Source organism: Passer domesticus, chromosome 22 (genome assembly GCF_036417665.1).
Source record: "Passer domesticus isolate bPasDom1 chromosome 22, bPasDom1.hap1, whole genome shotgun sequence".
NCBI lineage: Eukaryota > Metazoa > Chordata > Aves > Passeriformes > Passeridae > Passer > Passer domesticus.
In genome coordinates this window covers 4,752,872-4,760,002 of record NC_087495.1, presented here as the reverse complement: position 1 = coordinate 4,760,002, position 7,131 = coordinate 4,752,872, and the positions used below count along the sequence as shown (strand labels likewise).

General features: G+C 48.7%; 1 long non-coding RNA gene across 1 annotated transcript; it reads left to right on the top strand.

The window, feature by feature from the left end:
- The first annotated feature begins 2,215 nt into the window (after positions 1 to 2,215).
- On the top strand, positions 2,216 to 5,673 carry LOC135285028 (uncharacterized). The gene is made up of 3 exons (XR_010350049.1): positions 2,216 to 2,827; positions 2,956 to 3,068; positions 5,463 to 5,673. It is a non-coding gene; the product is annotated as an uncharacterized LOC135285028 (long non-coding RNA).
- Positions 5,674 to 7,131: the final 1,458 nt, after the last annotated feature.

Genomic DNA, 7,131 nt, shown 5'->3' with positions numbered 1-7,131 from the left:
AAGCTCTGGGTAAAGTGTGAACATTTGCCTAATGAATTTATCCTGTAAGCACTCTGTACTCCTATTTTTTAACCATTTCTTCAGTTTAAGAACACACATTTTTTAGGAGCATATCCTGTTGCACCAGAGACCACAAAGTGAAAAGCCATGTCTTCTTCTCACATAAGTACAAAACCATCTCCAGCATTCTTCCAGTAAAATCCTTAGAGTTTTCTGGGGATTCATTTTGCAAGTTAAATAGAAAATGTAATTTTATGGGCAAGTTTATCACGGCAAATCGTAAATGAGCTCCTGCAAAGATACAAATCAACACAGAATGCCTGATTTTGCCACACGTGACTGGTTTGGGCTGCAGAAATCCAGCTAAAGAGCAGCCTGACAACATCTGAGAGGGCAGGAAATAGCGGGAACTCGAGCTTCTCCCGGTGAAAACAGCAGAGGAAGCGATGGACAGTTTGCAGCTGGTAAGGAGAGGTATCCTCTAATGACACACATCTGGCATCCATCGGCGGGGCTGAAACCCAACACCCCTCACACCACACAACGGCACGCCAAGGAAAGGCACAACATCCCTGGATCCTCTTCAGCTGCTGAGAACCCTCCTGCCCCTTCCTCCACTTAACCCAGGCCCTGCCTTCCTTCCACCAAGCTCGGTTCTTTTGGCCCTTTGATCTCTGACAGTCAGATCACGACCATGAATCACAGAACTGACTCCCATTAGCCGTGATTTGAAACAGCTCCTGGCAAGGGGAGCTGGGTTGGACCTCTGGGAATGGTCTAGCCAGTCTTCAAGCAAGCCACATAAATTTCTGAAGGAAAAGAATCTCTATTTTAACTGGCAAACATGGGTTATTCTGGTTCTTTTTGAATCTGCAGCGGGGTCCCACCTCAAAACAAGGCTCTGCCACCTACAAGACCTCGTGGAGATGCCATGGTTGAAGAAAGGCAGAATCCCTTAGTGGGGTGAAAACCACCAAAAACTGTTGCAGCCGAAATAGCTGCTAATAAAGTCCAGGGTAAGGGAGCAAAAAGGGTTTTTTCCATAGTATCCACACAGCCGTGCAGTATGATGTTCAGGGTCAAAAAATGGGCCACTCCTGGGGAGAGTTTTTGGTAGGGGCTGAACAATGGCATGGGGGCAGTACAAAGATGAGGGCCATTAGGGGAATAGGGAGGGAGTGGCTGAAGGACATAGGAACAAGAGGAAGGAGCCAACAGGGTCTAACAGAACAGGGTTGTCACTATAGGACACGAAATAAAATTATGTGGACACTGGAATTTCCAAGGTAAAAAGTAGGGAAGTTTAATTTCTGACTCCAACGTTTACAGATTTCCAAAAGTGATGGTGGATTGGAGGGTGACAGTGCCACGTCTCCAATGACACTGGACAAACCAACAGTCCATCAAATTTCTCCTCCTCCAGACAGGAATGTAAAACAATTAATTATTTACACAAAGTGCGTGAGAAGGTTCATTACAAGAATGCAAACATCAGAAGGCTTAGAAGAACAGTGACACAGGGTATCTTTTGAGGGAAGCTTCTTGTGTCTCCCTAACCCAGGGAACACCTCTTAGGGTTTCCACAAAAAACTGCTTCCACCACCAACCTCCTGGTGGCCACTCATAGGGCTGGAACAGCCAATAGCAAAGAGCAAGACAAAACCCAATGGCCATGGCAGTGAAATAGAGATTTTTGGAGTGCACTTGAGTCAGCAATATGAATTAAGCACTTAAATTTTAGCTTGTAGAATTATGTGTTGAATTTTAACATTTTACTTAAGAAACCTCTGCCATGGTACAAAGGGCACAGGGAAATGCAAATTTCTGAAGCTTCTTACATAAAGATCAATGCTGGGAGAAGACCAAGGGATGCAAGGAACCCAGATAAAGGGTAAAGATGAAGGGGCTCCTCTGTCTCCAAGCTCATCAAGACAGACAGACGTAGTCAGATGTACCAAGGGACCAAAAGCGTACGCGCAAAGGAGAAAAGTCCAGCCATGAGGAAGACCACAATTTTCGGCCTCAGAAACCACCAAAGACCCCTGTGTGACCACCACAGCAAACCAGAAGGGCGTGGATCTAATTACTATGCGAGGCGAGGACAGGCGGGGCCAGGGGTTGAATATGTATGAAAAGGTGTGATGTCATGCATATGGAACACCTTTGTGAATGAAGATTCAGCTCAGACCGAAGCTCAGGGCACAAGTTTTCACAAGAGCTATCTCCCTGCAGGGTGCTGACATACGTACCCACTTCATAACTACATCAGGGTGTGGAGTCTGTTTATTCCACAGATCGCTTCAGCGGTGCCCGAAAAGCCGCAGTGTGCCAGGCTTTCCAGCCAACATCCCGGGCTAAATGGAAAGACAAACACGAAGGAATGACTTCAGAGAGCAGCTTGGGGCCTGTGCCCAGCCCGTGAGCTCGCTCGGCCTCTTGGCATCCCGTGCTGGGCCTGCTGCTGCAGCGAGGAGTGGAGGATTTCCAGATCCATGGGTTTATTGGCTTGGAGAGGCGGGAAGACAGGCAGTCAACATCCATTAATGTACCGCAAACTAGAAACACCTGTTGGCCTCCAAAGCTGGGTTTTGGCTGGTTTACAGAGAGAGAGGGTGGAACAGGTGGCCCTGTGGCCAGCAGGAACGTTGAGAGGGTGCAGAGGCCCCACAAATATGGAATTATGGAAGGAGAAAGCGGCCGCACCGTTCCACGCAGCACATGTGTCACTGTCTGCAAGCTGAGCCACGGGAAACTGCAGCCCCATAAAATTAAGTGTGTCTGGGAGGAAACCAGCCATGCTGGGGCTGGGGAGTCTCAGCCCAGAATGGTGAGGGTCCCCTGGACTCTCCTTTCAGTCTAGAGATTCCTCTGCTGAGGAATGTGCAGGGAGAACCAGTCCCAGGGCCATGGCTCAGCCCCAGCACAGCTTTGATGGTTCTTGTGGGTCTCTTCCAGTCCAGGATGCTCTATAATTCTGTAATTCCATGATAAACTGCAGAGGAACAAATTCCCTGAGCTGGTGCTTTGATCCTGGTGTCACTGATGCAAGAGGAGTACCATTTTCCAAGGTAACATTTTCCATTTGAACTTTGTAGAACAGTAAAAAGTGGCCATAAAAAACTCCTCCACTGGCTGGTGCCACCTGGATTTCTCTGTGGGGGTTGTTAGTGGGAGATTTTCTTCCTTCTCCACTATCAAACAACTCAGTTGGGATCCAGGCTGCCCAGAATATCAAGCTCCAGCCCAAGGGAAAAACACAACAGGAACTTGCACACACTGAAACCCGGATCAAGAATGTGTGGAAAGTGTCCTACTCTCCCCACATAACTCACATGGATTAGACCTCTGGGGAGGGAACAATCTGAGCATCTTCCCAGAAAAAAAAATGGTATTGGTAACAACAGGAATCTCAACATGTGTTTGTTTCTGAATTATCAAACCCATTATTCTGCTGTGCTGAGCCCATACAGCATGGGAGACAAAACAGAAACACAACAAACAAGGAAAAAATGAAAGGCAAACCTGTTGCTGAGGTGGGGATAAGGCATTTCAGAGGCTGCTTGAAAGATGTTATCACCTGCCAGAGAATACAGCTTTAAAACGATGCCCCAGAGAAAGCAGCACTTAATGAATTAAAAAAATGTTTTCTCCAACCTTTCCAAACCCAGAAACGGAAAGCATAACATACCAATGATTTACTGCAGAGTGGGCTGTGTGTTTAAGCATAAATTAATTCTACAAATTCCAGGCAGCTTTGCAGCAATGCTTCTCGTTCCTGCTGCTGCCCTCACTCCTCATCTCACTCTCCAATCCTCCTCTTTCACTTGGAACCTGGCCCCTGTGCCCATGGCTAGTGTGGCTCCCACACCACTGGTTTGCAGCAGATCCTTTGAAAACAGGGGAAGATTTGGTGAATGATTGGATTTGATGGCCTTAAAGGTCTTTTCCAAACTAAAGGATTTGATGGTTCTGTCACAGTCAGGGAATGAAGCTGTTCACTGTCATTTTTCTTTTGTGAATCCATTAAAGACCTGGATTTTAGTGGATTCACAAAGATTTTAGTCTCTCACTCACAATCCTGTTCTTTCTCATTGCAAGAAAACAGTAATTGGTGAGGAACTGTGAGCTTGGAATGGTCCTTGGCTACCTGACCAGGGGGATGGGCTCATTCCTCTCCAGAAACAACCCAAGAATTCAGCTTTAATTCAGTCTCCTTTGCACTCGTGTAACAAATCCTCCTTATTACCAATTACACGATGGGATCCCAGCGGTGCAGTTACACTGGAGCATTTCACATTGCCTGGAAAATAATCCATTCTCCTCCATAAATGTCCCTTGACTCACCTTTGAGCTCACAAGGCTGGCTTTCCCCAGGTGATTTACGGGAAGAAAACACCTCGGGCAGACTCTGCCTCTCTCAGAGCCATAAACTCTGCCCAGCCCTCACCCAGCCCTTCCAGAGGCTGTTGTTTTGCAGCCCTGGCCCCTGTTTAATTGGTCACAGCTGGCTGGGAAGCTCCAAGGAAATCCTTTGCAGGGAGATTAGAGCAGGGGCTGTGGCAGAGGAGGGATCACGGGAGGTGCTGGGAGCTTGAGCCCTCACCAAAGGGGATGCAGCGCTTTGAAGATGCCATCCAGCACTTCACATGACTTGGCCCAAGGTACCCATCCCTCACAACAAAACAGGGGTTTTTTCTTCTTCAGGTGGCTCAGTGAGTCATTTCCTTCCAAGTTTTCTTACCCTTGGCAGATCTTAACATGAGGAGCAGTAAAGATCTCTGTGAACGTTTCAAATCAGTGGAAAAGATTCCACTCTGATTTATTTGCCAAGACCTAAGCAGAGGGCTACAACTCATCCAAAGGACTTGAGCCGTATATTTTCTTCAACCCAATATGATAATCTCTTTTAAATGATCATGAAACCCTTAATTCTTGAGCTCAGCCCAAGGAAAGGCTGAAAAGAACAAAGCCAGCCATATTTCAAATCCACCAAAGCCCATCAGATTTAACTCTGCTTCACCCACTATCCTGTCCCTTTAAACAAATGGCCAGCAACACTTTTTACTTTTGCCTCTGCACGTTCTCCATCACTCACCAGTGGAGCTGGACAGAGCTGGACAACATCACACACATCCAAAAGGCTGTTGGTGTACTCCAGTTCACCTTTAGAAACTCAGATCACATGAACTACCCAGTTATGGACAGAGTTACTGCCCTGCAGTTCCGTGGGGGCTGGAGGTGGTGCTGGGTGTGATGAACAGCGCCGTGTTCGACCAACACATCTCAGTGAAGGACTCTGGGGTCACCCCCTGGTACAAGTCCCAGGACACTTCTTTAGCAGGTACAACAGCAGACGTTCCCTGGCTCCAGCACACTCTCTCTTTTCTTCCAAACTCCCTTTACAAAAGACAGCTTTTAGCTGAATAAGCCCCTACATTGCTTTGGCTTGTTTCCTCTCACAGATTTCTTCAAAGAGCTCAGCCCTACCTGTTTGCCAGCTCTTAAATACCATGCTTGGCTGATGGACAAGCTGATAGCACAGGACGTGGCCGAGCTCTGCACAAGCCGCCCTTGTTCCACTGCCTTCCCGAGCCAAAATACAAGAAAATCCCAGCAGGAATCTCCTCTGGCCTCGCACTCCTCTCCCCTCCCAGCAGAAGGCTAACCTTGTGAATCAGGAGGCTGCTTATAAATAAAAGTATTCGGACTTCTTGGCTGCTGGAGAAGTGCTCTGCTTAATTTAGCCCTGGTATTATTAACCGTGGATTCTCTCCAATGAGCTGACAGCTGAAGAACAATTGCAGCCATTTAATTCCACAGAGCGGATTTTGAATTGGCCTCGTGCACTGGAAGCATCGATCACAGTATCTTGCTACCGTCATTCTGAAGTCTGCACCGGGCTCTGCTTGGCCTGGGGAAGTCACCTGAGCCTGAACTGGCGCTGTCACGCGAGTCTCTCCGTCTTGGAAACAGCATCTGGCTCCTGGGTCCAAGAAAATACTGCCTGTGCTTTCCTTTGCTTCCAAAGACTGAACCCTTCCCGCTTCAGCTTCCAACACCTCTGAGGGTTTTGCAATCCCATGCTTCTCTGGCCTCCAGCAAACCCCTCTCTCCCAGCCCTAACACATCCAAAGGCTTCCAGCTGAACTGCTCCAGAGAGATTAGCAGGAGAGATCAGGTCCTTAGTCAATCAAACAACACGTCCGAGGCCAGGTAAATGAGGGCAGTGCTATAAAAGAGACAATACTGGTCCCCTGAAGCAGGGTGACAAAGCCACCCGAGCAGGCCTCGAGGCACAGACACCAGTCACAGCCCTGCTGGCCACAGCTGACCTCTCCTTTGTGCCAAGCCAAAGGAGGCTTGGGCTGGCCCATGCTTCAAAACACAGCCGGGCTAATTAGGAACAGTGCTGGGCCCCCATCAGAGCCCCGGCAGCCTGAGTGTGGCTGAAACAATCCACTCTGCTGGGAGGCTCCAGGGAGCCGAGGGTGATGCTGAGCAGCTGATTTCCAGCAGGACACACAAATAACAGCAGCAAGAGCCACCTTCCTAGCCCCAGCTCAGCCACCTCCCACACACACAGCTCCTGTCCCACTGCACCCGCTGGGCTCGGGTGGGTTCACCAGCCCTGGGCCCCAGAGCACTGGGTGGTCCAAGGACTCCCAGGAAGGCTGGGCAGGCTTGGAGCAGAGCCCAGGCTCCCCAACACCCCCTCCCTCCAGCAATGAGCCTGCGCTCAAAGGTCATTTATGTCCAAACCTCCAAAAAGGAGCTCTAAAGGGAGCCCCACCCCAAATACTGCATTTACAATCCTTTCATCTCTCAAGGATGGAAGATACCAAAGGAGCTCAGGACAACTCGGCTGCTTCCTCAGTCTGTGGTCACTGTAATATTCACAGAATGACCAGGTTGGAAGAGACCTTCAAGATCATCGAGTCCAACCCATGCCCCAACACCTCAGCTAAACCCTGGCACCCAGTGCCACATCCAGGCTTTGTTAAACACACCCAGGGATGGTGACTCCAGCACCTCCTCGAGCAGCCATTCCAGAACTTTATCACCCTTTCTGTAAAAAACTTTTTCCTAATATCCAACCTCTATTTCCCTTGACACAGCTTGAGACTGGACTAT